The 23,666-nt window shown below is 33.1% G+C and overlaps 1 long non-coding RNA gene across 1 annotated transcript in view; it reads right to left on the bottom strand.

The window, feature by feature from the left end:
• Positions 1 to 23,666, bottom strand: part of LOC127867465 (uncharacterized) — a 136,818-nt gene that overhangs the window by 30,406 nt on the left and 82,746 nt on the right. Inside the window, exon 2 of the long non-coding RNA XR_008043505.1 lies at positions 1,877 to 2,081. This is a non-coding gene — a long non-coding RNA (uncharacterized LOC127867465). The remainder of the gene's footprint in view (positions 1 to 1,876; positions 2,082 to 23,666) is intronic.

The following is a 23,666-nucleotide window of genomic DNA, read 5'->3' on the forward strand; positions in this document are numbered from 1 at the left end:
TCCGCCGATATTGGGTTTACATCGGCCCCAGATCTGATAAAAAAAAACGCCTCGCTGTCCGTCCGACATCGGCACTTAAGCGTCATACCACCTTAATTTGCGTTACGTTTTAACCTACTACTGCTTCCATTACAACTTAGTTCACTGTAGTTGATGATTACTACAAAACTTAATCGTCATATAAAAAGCGTATAACAATACTAAATTAAAAAAAGTCTATTGCTTTTAAGTGATGTTTATCATCAAAAGAAGATCAAACTATGTCAGTCTGGGACAAGGCACTCTCTGTTTAATCTTTCTGTCGCTAAAGTATACACTTGAATACAACAATGCACTGTCATTTACAAATTTGATATCAGTTCTATGTCGAACCGATATGATATATTTATATATGTCTCGCTAGACATCGGTCTGATATGGGATCAATATTCGAATAGAGGTTCAAAATCTGAATCTTTTAATTTATAAGATATTTTACCATATGACATGAGTGAACTATAATGACCCGAACACATGGGCTGATGGACGATGCATAATTTAAATGTCTATATCACGGCCCAACATGAGCACACACTTCAAGGTATGTGATCGTTCAGTCGACATCGGTTTGATATGGACATATTTTCCGGGCAAAGGCAGTTAGGAATGGGAAACTTACATCTATGAAAGCGGAAACATATTATCGGGACCGTCAACCAGACTGACGATAAAAAGAAAAGTTCTAAAATCCGTATTTTTTTTACAATTATTAGTTGATATTGATTAAAATATCACGACTGCTATATTACATTACTTGATAAAAATTGTTAAGTTTTCATATTTTTATATATTCGGTAATAAAATTTTACTGGGTATGTGTACTAGATAACTACCAGTTAACTATAAATAACGCAAGTATATTGATCATCATCATCACGTGGTAAACCCAGAAATGCAAATTGTGCATGCGTAGTGAATTGTATATATTTTATATATAAAATGATCAATCTATTTGCGTTAGTTATAGTGTGGATATCGTTATGTCACCTATTTCGCGACGTACTTTCGATTTCTTATCGCGAAATTTTATTACCGAATATACTGAAAATACGATTTTTGTTCAAGTAATGTAATATACCAGTCGTGATATTTGAATCAATATAAACTAATAATTGTAAAAAATACGGTATTTTAGAACTTTTCTTTTTTCGTCAATCTGGTTGACGGTCCCTTTAAACTCACTCCTGCAACATTTCTCTATGTCATATCGACACAATGGCAATTAATATAATTTATAGTTAATGTATCCATTTAATAAAGATTTCTTTGACACTAATGGCTCAAAATAGAGGAAGAATGACATCATCAATTAAATGAATTATATCTCATCGATCACGTTTATGGGCGAATGTCTTGAACAGAACATATTGTCGATTCATAATTGATTTAATCTCTGATATAAATGTATGTTTATGTATTTATTAATATAAAAAAATCAAAAGTATGCGTTGGTACGACAATTTGGCCATTATCTGTTATTGGCTGCAAATGTCTTTATATTAACGAAAAAGAACAAATAAAAGTAACGTCACATAATGAGTGAAAGTGACGTGCAACATAAAAATATATAACTTTTTTTATAACTTAAAGTAAAATAATTTCTCACAGCTATATAATTACTAAATTTGTATTGTAAGCATTATTGAAACTACATTTTCCCCTGTAACTCCCTTTAAAGGGATCTTTTCACGCTTTGGTAAATTGACAAAATTGAAAAAAGTTGTTTCAGATTCGTAAATTTTCGTTTTAGTTATGATATTTGTGAGGAAACAGTAATACTGAACATTAACCATGCTCTAATATAGCCATTATATGCATCTTTTGACGATTTTAAAACCTAAAAATTATAAAGCGTTGCAACGCGAAACGATTGAATAATTTGGAGAGTTCTGTTTTTGTCGTTAAATTTTGTGAAACTACGAAGATTGCTTATATAAGGTATAAAATACGTCAAGAATGTGTACTCGGCGGAATAGCTCAGTAGGCTAAAGCGTTTTTACTTCAGGACTCTGGCAGGACTCCAGGGGTCACTGGTTCGAAACCTGCTCCGGGCAATGTTCTTTTCCTTTTTTAATTTTTTTTCTTGATTTTTTACTGAAGCTTTTACGATCCAATGTTTACATTTATCAATATAAAGCATTTAATGAATAAGTTAAAAAAATGCCAAAATCTGTGAAAAGGCCCCTTTAAATCCGGGTATGGAATCTATATTTTCTACAAACATAAATTTATCTTGATTTGCTACAATCTAACCACATAACGCAGCGTGTAAAAGAACTCAGAGAGAGAGCGCGCTACATACGTCACGATTTTCCGCCATACATAAGCTACGTTTTCCACATAGTGCGTAGTGTGAGAAAAATAACATGAGACAGGGGGAGAGCGGTACAGATCTCATAGATATTCCAATAGAAGAATGCTTCGATGGAAACCATATAAAATCAAATATCGGCAAATAAATAAATTCATTTACGGTCAGTGCTGACCCACGACGTCATTCACGCAAGGATAGGCATCCATAGTAGAGCGAACAAGAAACTGCGTTTGCATGAAAAAGAATTCTTATTTCATCTTAGAATATTTGGAATTGTGTCATAATGAGAGAATATTTATTCATGAAAACGTTTGGTATATTATCGACGTGTGACTGGCAGAAACGTATAAATATCGGTCATGTAAGCTGCACGTTTGACCTAGTTTATTAATTAAACGTCTGATGTTCTTGTTATTTTTTTTGTTTTTTGATAACATTAAAGAGATGTTTTTGTCATATAAATCAGACCCAAGTTATCTTAAAATAAGCCCCCATTTCACAGTTAACGGATGACAACTTTAACAAACTCGATGACTTTGATAATTGTTTTCCAATTATTTAAAGCAACAGACCATTAATAACACACTTTTACCGTTGCGCGTCGTGCCTCGTGCGTCGTCAACCTTGTAAACACTCAAATTGCACATTTATTGCCAAACATTCATGGACGTAGGTCAGTACTTCAGTCCCAATAATACCTCCTCCGAGTTTAAAACTGGGTAACTAGGGGCTAGGTCACTTGGGCGAATCGAAGAAAAAGCTTGTGAATGCCCAAGAGGACATATGGATTGACCAATTTTCATGAAAATTGTCAGAATATTATGGTCGAATACTAGTTATCAATGTCAAATAAAAGAACAACATATATATTGGCCAAGCGTCTAAAACGTTGCAAACTTTGTTTGCCAATATAATTCCGGCTGGCTTCATAACTGGATTGTTATTTAGTTCGGACCTGGGGGGCGTCGAGTTTAGTATAGGTCACTAGAACATTTGTAGAAAAAGCTCGTTAACACTGTATAGACAATATTTAGCTTAATCTTCTCGAATCTTGGTAAGAATATGTGTCATAATGTTATATCGGCCGAATGCGAAATTTTATATTATCCAATCTTCATTAAACTTGGTCAGACACTATGTCTGAAGTTTATCTCCGCCGAGTTCAATCGAACTGGTTCACGTACGGTCTAATTCTAAGTCACGATGTCAAATTTAAAAAAAAATCAGGTCAATAACTTACAGGCCATATTAAAAGCCTCAATGATATATAAAATTAGTTTTAAATTAGGTCAAATTGCATTAAAATATAGGTCACTAGATCAAATCATTTAGAAAGCTAGTGAACACTGTAGAAGTCAAATTTGTTTGTGCAAACTTCTCTGACACTTGCGTTGTACATGTATTGTGATTGCTTCTCATACGAATAAGATATGGTTTTAGTATATCGAAACAATCTCTGGAACAAGATGGGGCAGTTTATTTATAAACCTTTGGAACCTTACTTTTTAAAAACAGTTTAGTTCCTTTGTGTATCAGGTAAGCGTTTTAGAGCTTTAAACTCTTGTTTAAATATATGTCAATAAAGTGAAGTAAATAGACATTAAGGAGATTCCTCTTACAAACATAACGTTTGTTGAATAACATAACTAACAGAAAATGTGATACACAAATCATGTATAATGTAAATCAAGAAATAAACTTTGATTTCTTTAAGAGGTGAATAAAGATTGACGTTAAGACATGTCGAGATGTTTCGAATACATAACCTACAACTAGACGGATTTTTAAGAAGTATTACACGCAGCTGTATAGTTCCCTCTAATTATTATGCAGTGACAGAGTAATTTAATATAATTTTAAGAGAGAACGTTTCTGTTCGTTTCATAAATACTGATTATAACGCTTATAAAAATGCTCTAAAACTGTTCGGATTATTGCTTGAAGTATGTGAGACATTCAATAGATCAAGCTTCTGCTTTAAGCTTCTTTACAGATTCGTATATTCTCTATGTTAATTTGTTTTCATATACTACATGGTAATAACGCGAATGGAAGATCTCATTTAATATGTCTTAAATATCGGGGGGTGGTTAAGCCGGATAAAGACGTATTTAAATATGAACCGGTAGGATTTTGAGAAAGTAATGTGTTTTCTATTAAACAACTATTGCCATGTTTACATCGCCGTTCATGTGCAGTATTGTAATTAATTGTGATTGAAAAAAACACTTCATATAGATGGTTATGTGTTCATCATTAAGATCACAATAGCTCAAAGTGCAAAGTAATTCGATTTTCCTGTCGATTATAAAACAATTTTGTATAACATTCTAAGCTGTATCCTCATAGTTCGCTACAATTGTGTATTTAATTGGATTAATGTTTTCATTCAGCTATCTCAAAATGGAATTTTGGAGTACTTTTTGTCGATAAGTGAACAAAATGTGTTGGCTCAAGATAATTTATGGCCGACGCTTTGTTCATTTTAACTATTGCAATACCTATAAACATAAGCAATCATTTTGTCTATTTTCATTGTCGTGTTAACCCACACAATGTTAACAACAATAGGCTGAGTGCGGTATCTTTTGCAATTTGTCGGTACTGTCTGAATTTCAAGGAGCTTTGTCAGAGGAGTGGCGCAACAGAACCAAACTGAAGGCGTGCTTTAATGCAATAAGTGATGTGAAAATATGATAAACACACTTTTATAACAGAGTCACGGTTTTTTGCTTATGTATACTGTGCAGGTCTTTAAGACATAATATCTGACCCTGAAGTAAGAGAACAAATATACAAACACATATGGACAAAGTCACAAATGAATAAACCATATTTGACGGGTTTATGCATGTTCACAATATTCATATAACCACGTTATATTGAGTGTATTGCATAGCGTCCAAAGCCCAATACAGAAACAAACAAACGAGAACACATTCATGGAAATAATATGTCATTGGGAAGCAGAATAAATTGCTTGTTCACAAAACAATAACAATGGTCTTACTACAAGAATTCAATTGAAACTTCACAAATGCGCGTGTGATCATTGTCCTATTCAATTGGCAGAAAAGCTAGAACTGTGGCTGAGAATTTATTAGAATTTTTCTCCTTTTGTACTTTGAAAAGTCAGGTAAAAATGTGCGTGCAAGAAGACATATTGGTAACGGTTTGAAACACATGCCCTCTGGATCGTCATGCGATGTCACCGACAAATTAGAAGTACTATGCCTGATTTGTATTTAACTTAATCAAGTTAACATAATGTGACATATTTAAATATCCTTACATCTTTTATTGATGTTAAAATAGAACTTCACATATTTGCTACGATTTATGTTTATAATTTACGATCTATTTTAAAACTTTACTGACAAATACATTGAACTATGATTTACGCAATCGGAATATCCGGTAACAAGTACGTTTATTTTGTTAACGACTACGATTAAGCATGGTTGAGCATTTAAAAAATGCTAGTAGATTTGTGACAATATTTTCGTTCACATCAAATATAATAACTTTTATCATGTGATCATTTATGGTTAATGATATAGTGTTAAACATTACAGACGCGTCACAGAACATTGAATCGTAAACTAACGCCACATCTCTTATCAGAGCGCGTTCCTTGGAAACACATGTGATCAGGTTTGTAAATTGATGATTCCCATTACTATTTCAAATCGATAATACTTCGCAATATTATTAATGGCAATAGCAGTAACATGGACATTTATCATACCACCGCATTGATATCTGCCTGATATAACGTTGCCGGATATATTTTTTTATATCATGGTCAACAGGAAGTTCTAATATCAGTCAATGTTTGGAGTTACGTGGGATTTGCAATAAAGTCAACAAATTCTATCAACATTAATCAGGTTCAACAAAACAAACAATTTGATACCAAGAACGCATATATTTTATTCAAGTTTAAAGTCATCAATCACAAAAACTTTTTTTTTAATAACCACAGCCCGCACTACAAAGTTAAATGACGTCATCCATGGGACAATAAGTCTTAAATATCGATATAGTCATTGCACTCGAAAGTGTTCCACAGAAAGTCAAGGCAAATGATAACTGTATGCTTATCCTCAACGTTTTAACAAACGATTTAACACGCTTATGTCAATATTGACACCATCATCAAAATGTCAATTTCAATACACATCTCCAAAATGGCGTCTCCAAACTATTCGGTGAAGTGTGTTCTTCGATTAAATTTGTCGCTGCAGTCCATTCCTGATCTCCAATTCAAGACGTTTATAATTAAAGCGGGTGTACTCTTCTCATTCGTAGTGCAAACAACTTTTTTTCTCTATACGATGTTTAAAATAAGCGATTATTCGTGTCGTCATTTCGAACGTCGTTGCTACATTTATGTCAACGTGTAAAAGCCGGATCAGCAAAATCAGCGGGGATCCGTACATTTTAAATATAAAAAATTGATTGTTTTGCAGATTTTTAGAAACATGTGGTATGATAAACAGAAAGACAGGTTACTGTCCCATCGTTTTGTAATATATCAGGCTCGGCACGAATAAGATAAGCCTCGCCGTTATATTATTCTAAGCCTTGCCTGATATATTACAAAACGATGGGACAGTTATCTGTTATTCTCTATATCTAATGCCGTGAGTCTAGCTCGACTGATTCTACAAAAATTGATGACGCTTAAGATAAGGATGATTGTTTGTATAGCTTCATCAGTAATTATGTGCAGGTTATTGGTTGCAATAAAATGTATTTTTACAAGTAACGAGTTGCGTGTGATATGAGTTATTGCTAGTGTAAATGATAAGACGGCGTACACATGCTTAACAAATATATGTTCGCCCATTTAAGGCAATAGTAATGTGAAACATCAAATAAATTTGTTTACAGGGAGGGGAGGTCTAACAAATGTGATTATAATCGGGTATTCAAATATAACACTAATTAAGCAAGCATGAGGAAATTATTAACAATGTCCAGATCGACAATGTAATAAATTGCATACATCAATCGACTTAAGGTCATTATTTTCCTTCAGAATACAGAACACTTTATGCTGTATGGTAAAATGCATATGTTATGTAATATTTATTAATTCCATATGCACTTTTTTAATGTTCCATGAATGTAAATAGGTGGATTGTCGTTGTTATTTATGTACTCTTCAATTCAATTAAGTCTAATGTTAAACAACAATATAACAATGAACTTTAATGAATACTCTTTTGAAAATTGCAATATATCGGCAAAACTCTTTGGCTTTACCAGGTAAGCTTATTAGAATTTCATATAGAGATTCGTTGTCAATTATATTGGCGACATTATTCGCAGAATTATTGATTTCTTTGGACTTACAATGACACACTTAACGTCAGTAGTCGATTCATATGTGAAAGTTGACATTTAACGTTATAATTATTGTTTTTATTATCGTTATCGTTATCAGTAGGGTGAATTATTTTTGTGATGATGGGTCAGTAAACGCACAGCCCACCAATAGGATTTTCCTCATTTGAGATGATTACCACATTGTATATTAAGTAATAATTTGATTGTTTTACCCAATCAAACATAATTTATCTCGCGGATACAACGCATGAGGTCAGTTAATATTACGGACGCCAATTAGTTTGTGCGCAACAAAACCTTCGAAACTTGAACCCTGTATACAATAATTATGTAAATATACCGTCAACAGAATATGTGCTTTCATCGTACATGTATTGAGCGCGATGTAATCATGATATTATTGCAATATTGATGTAAATGACATGATAAGTTCGCTAAATGTAATTTACTTTTTAACATGATTCAGCATGTGAGCAAAAACAGAAAGAGAACGGTTACAAAGATAGTGTGGTCAGTTCTCTCTCTATCTTAACCTCACCGATTTACGAAAATCAAACAGGCTTCAACGGGCAGGAACATGCAGACAAAATACCAAACTCTCTGTCTTTAAGTCGGTATTAGGCTGATAATCGGAACGTCACTGAACGAAATGCTGGAATTAATATTCGTGCAAATTTGTCATAGATTATTGATGTGTAAATGCCTTTGAACAAATTTGTTACGTGTTTCATGTACGTTGAAATCCTGGTCAAGAGCATGCTTTCTATCAAAAATATATTAAAATACTTATAGTCATTGACCGCAGAGTGTTTATGAGTATTGAATCATTACTTTTCAACATCAATTTAAAATATTTCGCCCGTAGGGATCTTGATGGATGTTTGTAATTAAAATCTTGGCATTATACAAACTTGTGTTCTAATAGCATACGCATTTACTTAAAACGTTTATAAAGCTTTTGAATCGTCCGTTTACTCCATAGCAACATCCAATAAAATACGGTTTGGTGCATACGTCAGTCTGAGTCTCAGGTCGTCGGCAACCCCTTAACGTCAGCTTATCGTCGTTATGTATCAGAACTGCCTTTATTAGCATTTTGGTAATATAAGTAATATCAACACAAGCGTTTTCTGAGCGAAGAAATCACTGTTCACCTTTTCATACAGTACTTTTTATCATGAATACATTTGCTTTTTGAGCAATAATATTCTTACATGTAATTCTTGCTTTATTAACATGCAAATCAAAATATTATAAAGTTAAAGTGCACTTTAAAGACACAACTCATATGTGTAATACTGAATCTCTTTCAAAGCTCTTTCGTAATAGCAAGCTATCGGTATATCAAAAATCTAAGTGCGTTTATGGCAAGCAAATATGATTAGGTACGTTAACATAAATATCCAAGTATCATTTGTAATCAAATATATCGACGGCACCATTCAGACACCTGACAGAAACATTTACGCATCTAATGTCATAGGTCTTTTCCAAGATCATCGGTCTTTTCCATGGTTTGTTTCCATTCATATCATACTTCTAGTTGATTTTTTAAGTGAACAGAAACTGCACTAAATGATGTGGTGTGCACCTTTATCAGTCAAAATTTCCGGATCATATGTGACGATAAAGGATAAACATTGTGCGAATGATAAAATACGATGGGATTAATGTTAGCAATGGTTTCCTTGATGCGTCCTGGACAATTGTGATCATCAATCATGTTTAAGTCATATTTCAATTGATTGTCATGTAAAACGCATCTTCAACACATATAAGAATATCTGATTTTTTAAATTCCCATGCATAACCATCATATATGACAGTTCAGATTTCAATCAATGTATACTTACAGATTGGAAGCTAGTGACATAATAAAGTATGCAATTCGTTATTAGTTAATTACAACTTAGTATTGCAATGATTAAATGTGTTTTTCTTTTTTTTTAACTGCCAAGTTTAAAAACATATAAATAAACAAAGAATATCTTTCACTTTTGAAGAAAGAATGACATATGAGTATTTTAAACAGATACCGAACAACACATGTCTATTATTCTGTAGATAAATATCTAAAATGCTTAATTTGTTTCTCGTAGTCATCGTAAAATGCATTGCAATTATCTTGCTTCCATTTTATCAGCAAAGTGCAGTAATACGCGTTCGATACATATCAATCAATATTTCAATTATGCACACATAGATGCTTTGACTTAAGGATGGTTGTGAAAATCGTGTTCACAATGGAAGACAATATGTTTTCGCAAAAATTATTTGTTGATGTCATGTACAACATTTGTTTTATTGTTATCGTTAATGTTTACTTTTAAAAACGGTTTGTTATTGGAGTGAAAATCTATTTGATACATTTTTTTTATCCAAAATGTATTTTGCGATAGAACAAACAGTCTTAGTCTAAATCTTACATAACAATATTATTTAACATCACAATATTTAAATGCATATTCTTCAGACATCTATCAGTATAAGCTTTGCGCGTCGTTTTAAACGTTTAATTATAGATAATTTGAATCAATATAAAAAGCCAACTGCGTCAATAAAATGTTTTCAAAGATAACATTAACACATGAATGAAGTATGTTCGTGCCTTCCCGCTCGTATCTAACACACACCATACAAATTGATGCAAAGGTAATTAATGTCCAAGAACTTTCGAAGCCTAATATTTATCACTAACAAATCAGTTTTAAATCGGGCGATAGTATTACAATAAATGCATACCGAACCCTTGTTGTTCATTTCCCTTTGATATCAAAGACATCATTATCTTCAGATAACAGCACACCACGAATGTGGCAACAATTAAAAAAATATTTGCTGCAGTGGGACGGCATTTGCCATTAAATTATATTATACCAGGGGATTAGCCTATATAGCATATTATGTTTTTGTGACAACATTGATGGATACGCGATCTTATTTTAATAAGATCAAGTAAAGATAACGTTAAGAACGTTCATGTCTTGAATGAACAAACATTTCTTATATGATGCGAAAAATGACCTTTGCTGTCAGAGACCTGTTTATTTTTGCAATTGCGTCACATCAAATTCGCGGGTTGCTGTGTCCGGTAGGGTTAAACACGAGTATAGTATCAACAATGGTGGATATCTCACTGAAGCCTTGTACACTGACATCAGTCTGCAAACTTTCCTAAGAACTGCAACACATTTTATTAAAAAAGACCAGTAGTATACAGAATATGTCCGCTGGGAAGAATGTTACCCCACTAGTCTTGTGGCATTTCGAATCTACAGTTTAGAATATTAAACATTACGGCATTTTAAAACTTTACGGCATAGTAAAACTTGGACAATGCGTTCTGTATAAATGAGCTATTCGCCTTATTTACTATGGAAAGCAACCGGATGGAATAAATGGAAACTTATCCATTTTTTTAATGTCCCGTTTGAAGTACCAACACGAAAATGCAATACAAATGACAAGGAAAGCATGTGGTGTCTACTTTAATTGAATCGATTTATCGCTTAACATCTTTGACCTTCTTGCCAATAGCCTGACTGACGTTACATCACTCATTCAATCTCTCATTTAACCTCATATCTGAGGTTGAATCGACGACATTAACAGCTCAAGCCAAGTTCACATCATTACGGCTTAAATAATGACGTAACATTTGTTTCAAAAGTATGTATGGATACCTAAGGATACAAAATACACAATCATTCACAATTAACATGTCGCAAACTGTCAATCAAATCCTTATCTAAGAATTGATCTACCAATCAGCGATTGATTCATCGGGCGCGCGAGTTAGCAACGAACTGTCCGCCATTTTCTAGACAAGCTATGTCTAGGTTCACTTTTATTTTAGCGAGTTTCTTTTGTTTTCTTCTTTAAAAAACGTAGATTAAAAACGGTTAAACGGTGTCAATGGGGATTATGTAATTCAGACAATCGATATCCTGAAAAATTAGTTAGTGTCATTGAATTTATATCGTTTTCAAAGCCGACAAGATCTTGAGAAGTTTAAGAGATGGATAAATGCATGCGGTCGTCCCCACGAACATCTGAACGTCAACACTCTCAAAGACAATTAAAATATCTTATTATCGAATATACTAGCAGATTTAAATAGTTTATGTTATCGATCTGATCATCACATAATATTTCATGTGTTTTAATAGTTTTATCAGTTACTAGGTGATTAATAGAAGCAAGGTTCATCTGCATTACTTTAAGAGAAATAAAACCCAGCATGAAGCCTAATTCAGGCTGTGTTTTATTACTCTGATTGCAATGCACTTCATTGTCATTATACGTGTTATTAGAAGGTGACACGTGATATCATATCTTAATAACGGTATCTACACATGTGCAGACATGTGGTGTCACCAATGAACGCTTTTAATCCACACTTGGAGATCGAATGCCTAATTCTCATTTTTTTCAACGAGTTTCGTTTATTTTGTTCGGAAAAAAACGGAAATGTGATATGGCAGAAACGGTGTAAAAATGGTTTATGTAACTCTGGCATTCGGTAACCAGAAAAATAAGTTAGATTAATTAAATTTATACCATTTCCAACGCGGAAATGCGGTCTTGACAAGAGCGAGAAGAGCGAATGGAATCTTCAATGTGTAGAATAACCGAGATCCACCTTATAGAACATTAATTTATTTCAAAAACTGGAAATGTCATATAAGCAATAACTAAGCATTATTAAGTATGAATTATTTCACGTTTGCATGTAAAATAATAGAGAATATTGGTACCCACTTTGCGTAACTTAACGAAATCCCCGTTATAAATCGAGTTTTTGTGTGTGTCAGAAACAAGTGAAAACCATTTTATGTTACTGTTTTAATAACAGCGTATCGATAAATGCCATTGTATAAGAGTTATTATTATTGATATAACCAATACATGCGGTAACTTGGGGGAAGTCGGTACCTGCGCGAGCGTCTGATACTGGTAGCTTTATTAAGTAACCTGACCGAATTCCCCTTCATACAACGCTAATTTATATCAGACAATGACCAAACTGATTGGGTTGTTTTGCACTTTTAATTATAGTGATTGATAAATGTCCCATAAGCAATGTTTAATATAATTAAAGCGAGATTATAAGATTTGTCAAATATTTATGAATTTATATAATATGTGTAAAGAACTTATTATACATATATTTCAATATAAATTAAAATAGAAGTTAAGAAGAACATGTGTCGAAAAATGCAAAATAAGCCAGACATTTAATTCTAAAATCGTAAATGTATGTACAGACGAATTCGCCAGCATGTATATCATGCATGTACGATGTGAATCTAACTTTAGTTTAACGGTTCATTTAAAATTCCTGCAACGATATTTATTCAAACGACACACGAACACTTACTTAAAAGGCGAATGCTTCGGTTATTGTAGGAAAATTTGTACGAAATATCTTCGTCACAATCGGCTCGGGGCGCTACTTTGTCTTTAATGCATTTAATTAAATTCGTCTTCAATGTAAAATTTTTCTTGCCTATTTTGAGTTATTGTAACATATTTTATCAATTTATTACAATTTAACACATATAAAAAATCGTATAATCTCGCTTTAATATCACTTGTATGCGTAATAACATGTGGGATTTAGGTACTTACTCGTCGTCAGAAAGCGCGTAAAACTTCACAGAAAACCCAGTTATAAAGCGCTATTTCGTGTCAAATACACGGGGGGAATATGTTTCGTTAATATTTTCGTAAATAAGAATCTGGGCCGTATGGTCCATGGTCCGTATCGTCCCTAATTCGGTATTAGCAATAAATTAACACTTCTACACCGGTATTTGCCCATGTTACCACCATTACACATAGTAACAGGTGCGATTTCGGTAAGCGCGCAAGCGTTTGAGAGCGTGTTAAATGTACCGTTAAGCCCGTTATAAATAGCTGATGTTCTCTATAAACGTATATTTTTTGCATTTTCAGAATAACTAAATGACACAAACCCCTTTTACAAGTGTTATTTGGTGTGGAAAAGTCCATAAAAAGCATCCGGAATATCGCGTAAATCTATATGCAATCTACAGGAAAAGAAGCCATTTTGGTGTTAGCTTGTCTAGGTTTGCTAACCGCTAAACCACGTGATTAAGTGTGCGGAGCGATCATCGTCCAGGCGAGATGCTTATTGTGTGCCTACATGCACAGGTGGTTAGCCTGTGGCTATGATATTAATTAGTGAAAACATCATTTTGAATGATAAATTATCATATTATAACGAGATATCAATTTTTCTGAAAAAAAATCACTATAAAATATATATATAACAAGGTATCCAACTCGAAATCACCCGAAAACGGGATGCATCGTTTTGAACAGCCATTACTTCATCAATTTTACAGCGATTGTCACGATCTTGGTCTTATTCAACGCAGAAATGAATCTCCTTTCTGGAAATGTATATGTCTTGCAATATTTTTACACATACTGGGTCATCTTTTAAGAAATAACACGATACACAACTCGCGTGACCCAGTTTACATCGATCAGACCGTATTTATGACTGAAATCTTCACGGAGTAAAGGGTATTTTCCCTCAAAGTTCACGGACCTCGATACCATAATTAAATAAAACGTATGAAAAAACATTCTTACCGAGCTTGCCGTTGCATTATGCAAAAAACTAACTGTCTAGCGCATTTTGAAACCTTTGATTACATACATTTCAACTAACTGACATTTTAAACACACGAGTGATTTCATTTGTCCAATGCGAAGGTGTGTCTTTACAACTGGAGATTTCATTCATAAATACGGTCTGATCGATGTTAACTGAGTCAAGCGAATTGTGTATCGCGTTATTTCTTAAAATGTGACCCAGCATGTGTAGAACTATAACAAAAGAGGAAATTTATTTTTGCGTTGAATAAGACCAGGTTCATGAAAATCGCTGAAAAATTGATGAAGTAATGGCTGTTCAAAACGATGCACCCCGTTTTCGGATGATTTCGAGTTGGGTACCTTGTTATATATATATTTTTGGTAGTGAATTTTATTTTTCAGAACAGTTGTTTTTTCGTTATAATATGATAATTTATCATTCAAAATGATGTTTTCACTAATTAATATCATAGCCACACGCTAACCACCTGTGCCTTCATGCATAAAATACACATTCTTAAATATACATTAATTAAATAGTACATGAAGCTGGAATAGAAGGGAGAATGTGTTAATAGGTATACTCTTAAAATAACACAATTATTTTCTTCAAATAATGTGCGCTTTTGTTTTAAATTATAAGTTGATAAACGACTTAATGTAATTGTTGATAGGCCCTGAGCTTATTTTACACTTTCGGCGAAGAACTTCTTAAAATATCGAAAGGCATACATAAATGCCTATTTCTGTTAGAATCAACTGTGTACCGAAACAATACCGCCCGTCAAGTGCATTAATGCATTATTTCTACCGTAAAGCTTTTTCAAAGGACTTATAAGACTTCGGGTTATTGAAATTGATCTGAGCTCCAGAATAAGAATGAAAACCGCAGAAAAGTACCGATTATATAGATATTATATAGGCATGCATCCGTGAAACCAAAGACAATCAAATATTGGAAAATAAATTTATTTCCGGTCAGTGCTAACCCTCAGAGATATATAAATTAAGGATTCATTTGCTCCTTGAAAATCTACCATGCTAGAATGGACAATAAAGTCCGTTTGATGAAAAAACAAACACACTTGACAACGTTCTTTCATTTGAGAATCTACTTGAAATTAGTTATTATGTTTTAACAAGATAAGCTCAAATTGCCATTTTTCGTAATGGAATAAAATGTTACAAAATACATTAGAACTAAATACAAGGTTTTAATGAAACGTTTAAATTAACAATATACATTCTATTTTGTAAAACAAAATTTAAAATATCAAAATAAGTCATTGAAATAAGCGAGGTAAGCCAGTTATTCGTTCATCCGACTTAAAGTATTTGATAAATCGGTGCTTAACGATTGTAGCTTTGAGCCACTCACAGTTGGAAATCAACACCATAGCCACAGAGCCTTATGACTGTTTTGGCACTGCCTGTATCAACCAAAGCTGTGTCATATGGGTTGCAACGTACCCTGAATGGTTACATGTTTGAAGGTTGTGGGATAATTTTCTGTTGTAATTCCATTTTTTATTTTCCTTGAGAACATTTTATATTTTGCATTAAAGAGATTCTTTTTAGATACACAAAACGAGATTATCTGATTAACATTTTCCCGATTCTCGTTATGGTACACAGCTGCTATAAACAATATGGTTGATGTGGGTAAAATATGTATAAAACAGTGTCAAAACAAATAAAAAAGGGAAAACTGTATGTTGCTTTTAGGTAGGTGCACCTTTATTATAAAGCATATCTTAAACTGTGTTTTAGGGTTGGTATACTAATTGGGCATAAAACCGCCCAGCGATTATTAAATATATGTACAGGTACTTAATTTTGTGTGGTCGCGGTCGCGGTAAATTCTTCAAGTTTTTATTCTATGAGTGAAAAAGGACAAAAAAAAGCATCTATTTGTGGTGTTGTGTTTTACTGTTTGCATTTAAAGAAAAAATATTTAGCCAATAAAACTACAGAATTTATAATGTATGCATTGTTGGAATAAGCTGTGGTCAAATTGCAGAATGATATAATTGCACAATTTAGTTCGATGTTTTCCAACCTTTCTAATTTATTGTAAATAAAGTTTTTTATATCCATCCAAAATTTTTGAATGAAATTACAATCCCAAAAAGGTGGGTATTAGTATCTGAGTGCATATAGCAAAAATCACATAATGTTGACGGAACAAGATTACATTTATGGAGGTAAGTATTGTTTGGTAAAATGATCATGAGATATTTATATTGAAAGTTTCTAAGGTTGGTGTCAATAGTTAATTTGATTGGTTGGCTGAAGATGGCTTGTTGGTAAATATCTTGATTATTAAGCGTGTCTTTCCAATCTTCAAATCGTTTGAACTCTTGAGGTTTGTGTTTCAGTACAAGTGATTTATAAACTAGTTTGCAGGCTTTTGTATGTTCTGTTATTTTGTTAAGCATATATTGCGGTGTGTTATAACTGATATCGTTCTCTTTAAGATGATTTTTTCATTCAACGGGTATGGTTTTGACAATTTTATGGTATTTAATAAAGTCTGCTTTATTTATTTCATAAAGGTTTATAATATCCATTGACGACTTGCATCTCTCGAACCAGTTTTAAAGAAGAAATTTTTTGTCGTTTTTAATAAATGAATTTTCCAGATAATTTGTTTCTGTCATCATTTTCCAAGGAGGCACTGTGCCAGTCACACAGAACGTTTTTTAAGACCTCGGCTTTAATGTTTAATTTAATGTCTTTTACTTCTTTTTCATAATATTTTTTAAATTTTAAAATCAATTTTCCGCCATATTTATTAAGCATATTGTTACATATTTTGATCAGTTTTGAGTCTGCTTGAAACATAAATATTTTTACCCAATTGGCTTTCAGGGATTTACAGAATAGGTCAATATCTAACAAATTTAAAACCACCATCGGCGTAATATTGATTTTCATACCCCTATCAAGTCAAGAAAGACATAAAGATTTAACGGAGCCCGTGTTTTTCGGTACAATTAAAATTAGAAATGCGATGTCCTCAATTGGTTTAATTCAAAGTGCATTTCTTTAATAATGAAGCATAGTTGTAAATATGAGTATGTTAGTTTAAATGTTACTTCAATCGTATGCATATACAAATTTAATTAATATAACATTGAACATACGGGCCTGGAAAACACGATAGGTGTCAAAACATTCAGAAGTTGTAACAACAAAACTTGAAACAATAATATAATTGAACAAAATATCGCCATATCTCGTAACAGAGCGCGTCCCATGGCAATAAATTCAATCAGCTATTTTTATTTGCAAGTCCAATTTTGATTTCCGATCATTTGTATTTGCGACATCCTTTACAAACCTGATGATGCTGATGAACTAAAGTAACATTAACACGTCTAATGCCATTAGAAAAGTTCATAAAAGTTATTGATTGTATGTTGTCTATAGTAATAATATCCTGATCAGAGGTTTCGGTAGTGATATCATTTGTTAGAACTAAATCAATACAGCACGATTAATGGTATCTGGTGTCTGTGATTGGTAAAAACACAGAGACCAACCGTAATATTTCATTATGAATACCAGACTAAAGTGAACTTTTTAACAAAACAAACGTTATGACACCACAGAAAACATAACACAGAAGATATGTTATATGCGGAAAGGATGACGGTCAAACCAAAAGAAGAAAATACATTGCACAACTTTATAGCAGATAACAATCTTTATTGTCGTAGCATCGATAAATGGTTGTCTGTCAACGAAACTGTTAATAACCTTCCTCAACATGATGAAACAATGCTTAAACTCCTGACATTAGGCACATACCAGTTGAAGCTCTGTCCGCCTTACATTCAAGAATATATAGGCTCTGATGGCACTATCGATGTATTTAGAGAAACTTGTGATATCATTCGTGTCCGTCTTCAAAGCCGTAATATTTTATCAAAGACTTATCAAGTCTGGATTCATTTTGACTCAGGCAATGTAAAAGCATGTTATTGTCAATTCCGGACAGGTGCGCGTAATGTCGGCCCATGTTCGCACGTTGCATCTATCATTTGGTATTTATCTGGTTTATCCGGGCAAATAAACGATTGTGGCAGTCAGGACTGGGGAAAATATGTTGATGATGCGTCTCATATGCCACAAACTGTTGACACTTCCGACTCCGAATCCGATGTCAGTATTGTTGAGGAGTAAATAAGTCTTAAGTCTTTGAAATATTTATAAAGGAATATAAAAACGACTGTAGTCTTATTTACTCCTCAAATATGTAGGTATTTTCTACTGGTAAAACTGAATTTGTATCTGAATTTGTTAAAGACGTAATCTCGACTTTCAACCAGTAATTGCAAAGTATATATATATTTGCAACTTTTTTTATAAATCATAACACAAATACACATGTTTTTATGGTGTTGCCATAACAATCATAATACAGCGATATTAATTTTAAAACTATTTTCATCTACTTAATATATTGCCCTTTACGATAAAAGTGAATTCATTCCATTTTGTAACAGGGCATATTTCAACCCTTCGTGAATCTAGCTCGTTGTGAATTTAAAGTGAAATTTGAGATATAAATTTTGATTTGACAAGTTCTATTATTGAGCATTTTATAATTGAACACGCTTATAATACTTAGAGTTTCGTTTCGTATAGGTTTTATAGTCTTTTATGTTAATTTGCTGCTTTAGAATTGTGCTTTGGTATTTTTAGTTGTTCGCAAGAACAATTCAGATTAATAATGGTGTTTTGAAATTGTTGTGCAGGGAACTACTATTTACCAAATCACACTCAACACGCATCCACGCCGAGAAAGAGTTCGAGACGGGGAAGAGTATACTTAAGATAACATTTTTGCACACACACAAAATAGTCAAATGTTTTTAACGTTAAAATCGCGTAGCACAGCTCTCCTTGAAGGTCACAGAAGCAGGCCAGCCAATATATGCATTCGCGAAGACAAAGCGGGCCTGTAAATGAACTTTGAAATGCACATAAATATATAAGCTCGCAGCTCAGCAGATGAAACTATTAATTATCAGTCTCAAAAACAGCCGATTCCTTATCAGATCAACGGGAGAAAAACGAAAAAAACTAACATTTTACTAAGTGATTAATATAACCACCTCTTCATTATGTTAAGCAAAAAATACTAAAAGAAACTGTTTTATTTTAATATGCACATACATTCCATGTTATTATTGTTTCATAATGATAGGTAACACGCTGTTAATTGAGAAAAATTATGACAGTCGGAAATAATATATCCATAGCCCCTTCTGCTTTCTGTTCACTGTTTACTAAGAGTTTGAACTCAGTAGCATACACTCGGTCTTGGTGTCGCTATTCTCTTTCCCGTACTCTCAGTTTACGCTATCCACTCTATCCAGAAGGAGATTTGCGCGGCTGCGAAGTTATGCCAAGTAGCCTATGTCGTCACCAAACATAGTTTGTTAATCGTTCTGCCATTCACACAAGCTTCCTTATCGTCAAGTCCTTCGAATGCAGTCGGCATGATATGCTCAAGATAGATGTTGAAAAATCCGGTGACAAGATACAGCATTGTCGTACACCAATTTCTAGTAGAAACCAATCGGCCACATCTCTTCCGACTCTTATGACGCTTTGCGTTCTCTTGTACAGGATCACCATCAAACCGATAAGCTTGAGATATATTCCGAAGTGGTATAACACTCTCCAAAGGCATTGATGCAACACTCGGTTGAAGGAATTCTTGAAATAAATGAAGATTGAGCAAGTTATTGCCCCTGTCTCTGATGCTGTTTCACCTTTCATGCAGCTTGACTCCTTTAATGAGCCTCTTGACCTTTTGAAAGAGAGTGAACACGCCATTCTTTCGACTTGCTTTTTTTGCCTCTTTGTTGTTATAAGTTATAAACAGTAAATATTAGACTATTTTACATATTTACAAATTCTATATATAAGGCTTGCTTTGCAAATTTCTATTGTGTTTTTTTAATTATGCGACATATAGATCGTGCCACATATTTGGCGAGTCAAATTGCATCTTTTTGAAAAGATAGTATCTTATTAAGTGCCATTTATGTTTTTAGCTGGGAAACGTAAAATTATATTATTTATCTGCATGATAAGTACATGTATTTACTAAAAACAGATTTAAGTCTGTCATGAACTATCCCTTCTTTAACCTGTGTTGCAATAACTCAACAAACAGTGATTTTTAAACTATAGTACATAAAGTTCGACCCGAATAATGCCTTCATTTATTTATCCATAACATATTTCTTTTAAGCAGGTAGTATTTCTTGCATAAATGTATCCCCTTTCTTTGAATGTTTATACTTTAACTTTGTCCACACCTGCTTTGGCCTTCTAGATTTATTTGAAAAAAAATCTAAGCATCAAGGCTAAAATCATAAATCCCCACCCCCAATCTTTATTTTTTCAGAATTTTAGTATACTATGTTTGAAACAAACGAAAGTCTGCTAAGCATGTAACCATTCTCAACGTATATGCACAACCTAAATTAGCACGTAACGATTTATTAGCAACAATCTGAATGTATTTTTACTTTAGAACTTAATATTTCTTAATATTTATATTGAAACAGTTTGTCTGTATACATGAGACAATTAAGCAACTCTCCCCTTTTCGTTTAATGCAGATTTAGATGCACTACGTGGGTTGAAAATTAGCGCATGACTGGTTTAATTGCTGATTTATTTAGACCCCAGTCAAAAACAAAAATGCATAAAATGCTTTTTCAAAACGCAACAGATCTCAAACATATTCGACTTTTGTTCAATGGTATTGAGATAAAAGCATAACACATTTATCACAACATGTCTCAAAAATGAGAGTTTATTGCAAACAAATAGGAACAAGATAATTGGAAATTCCCATTTCGTGATTTTTAATCAATTACATTTGCGGTATCCTCCGTAGAACAATTACTGCGATGATAGTTAATTGAACACATCTAATGTGATAAATCTAAATATTTCAGAGCACATTACTAACGCTTCATGTTATGATGATTGTTTTATATTGTTATCAGAAATAGTTTCCAGGCGTTGATTTTAATAACATTATCAATTATGCGAAAACAATATAGCGCGACTAATGTTAAGTCGGATAGTGTCATGACAGTTCAAAGATAACAGAGCCTTAGGCCCACAAACATTGGTTTCCCTGCTTGAATCGACCATGACGTTTTAACATAAAAAACGTGTTTGATTGATAAAAAAATAAATAAACAAGCGATATGTTTGTGAAACACTATGTCCCCATATATTTGACCTTTGACCTTGAAGGATGACCTTGACCTTGACCTTTCACCACTCAAAATGTGCAGCTCCATGAGATACACATGCACGCAAAATACGTGAAGTTCCTATCTTCAATATTGCAGAAGTCATGGCAAATGTTAAAGTTTGCACAAACAAACAAACCAACAAACAAACCAACAGACAGGGCAAAAACAATATGTACCCCACAATAGTGGTGGGGGACATAAAAATGAGTACAATACATTTTACATATAAATAGTGAGGGACGCCATTTCCACTGTTTACCACTAAACAAACTCGTGAACCTTTCACCCTTATAATATGTATGCGTGTAATGTCAAGATTGTAATGTCTTATTATTAAACGGTCAATACTATTCTGAATTGAGTTGTCTTACTTCGTCAATTCACTTAATAATCGACCAAGTACTTTCTTAAAGAGAACAGATTAATAATCTAGACATTTTTCTTCCGCTTGCGCAGATAGACGCCAGTCTTCGTAACAAGTAAATTGGTATTCATGAACACGTTGCGAAGATTATTCATGTGAGACTGCCTTGGAATCAGCTGTGTGGTTTCTTGCCTCGGAATCAACTGTTATGTTTCTTGCATGTACATTTGATCATTCTCTTACTTTATTCTTCCATTATATTGAAATTCTTACAATTATTCTATTTAAAAGGGAGCAATATTAATTACTTTATTGCATATGCCATCGTCAGAAATACTTCATTCATATATACTTCATTGTCACTTCATTATAACGACTAAGAAGCACATCGTATTTGAAAGAACGTGGGTTCCAAAGATTGGCATATTGATTCATTTTCGTTTCCGTATAGTATGGTTGGTCAATTTGAGACTTGTTACCATACTTAAGATGTGCTTTAAATATCTGCATTTTAGTTGCTTAAAATGTGTATGATCTTAGCAGGTGTATGTACTGAAAACGCAGTATACTGTAGAATATTTTATACGATTTTGTATGGTCATGACTCAGTAAATTGCTTGGAACATTATGTATTATTAGTTACACTGTAAGTAACTAATGGTGTATGGGATATACACCCTCAGTAATTGTCATACTATAAGAGAGCGAAGCTCGACTACTCGATTACTCGGGGTGTATGGAAAATACACCATGGGCACGTGACCACTCTAATCGTATCGGATAAGGTGATTTTTTGTAGGAGGTGAGATATAATGTATTTTCGGCAATGTATTGTGAATGTGTAAATTAACGAGTTTAAAGGGGCCTTTTCACAGATTTTGGCATTTTTTTAACTTATTCATTAAATGCTTTATATTGATAAATGTAAACATTGGATCATAAAAGCTCTAGTAAAAAATCAAGAAAAAAAATAAAAAAAGGAAAAGAACATTGCCCGGAGCAGGTTTCGAACCAGTGACCCCTAGAGTCCTGCCAGAGTCCTGAAGTAAAAACGCTTTAGCCTACTGAGCTATTCCGCCGAGTACACATTCTTGATGTATTTTATACCTTATATAAGCAATCTTCGTAGTTTCACAAAATTTAACGACAAAAACATAACTCTCCAAATTATTCAATCGTTTCGCGTTGCAACGCTTTATAATTTTTAGGTTTTAAAATCGTCAAAAAATGCATATAATGGCTATATTAGAGCATGGTTAATGTTCAGTATTACTGTTTCCTCACAAATATCATAACTAAAACGAAAACTTACGAATCTGAAACAACTTTTTTCAATTTTGTCAATTTACCAAAGCGTGAAAAGATCCCTTTAATAACGTGTCAATACGATAATTGATTGAGTTGTGTATTAATGAAAAAGTGATTTATTTATATTACAAAGTATTTTCTTGACGAAAAAAAAATCATAAATGCACTAACTTAACTTCGTTTAATAAATCTCTGTAGTGCTCGCACAAGCTCTTTAGTTTAACTGTTCTGTATAATGATGCTAATATAAATATTATGTATTTATTTGTGAGTGCACGTTAACAAAGTAAATGATAAAATAGCACGATTGAACATTTAATTAAAATTCTTTAAGTATTGGCATTGTATCGACACACCTCCC

This window comes from Dreissena polymorpha, chromosome 2 (assembly GCF_020536995.1).
Source record: "Dreissena polymorpha isolate Duluth1 chromosome 2, UMN_Dpol_1.0, whole genome shotgun sequence".
In the NCBI taxonomy this organism is placed as follows: Eukaryota; Metazoa; Mollusca; class Bivalvia; order Myida; family Dreissenidae; genus Dreissena; species Dreissena polymorpha.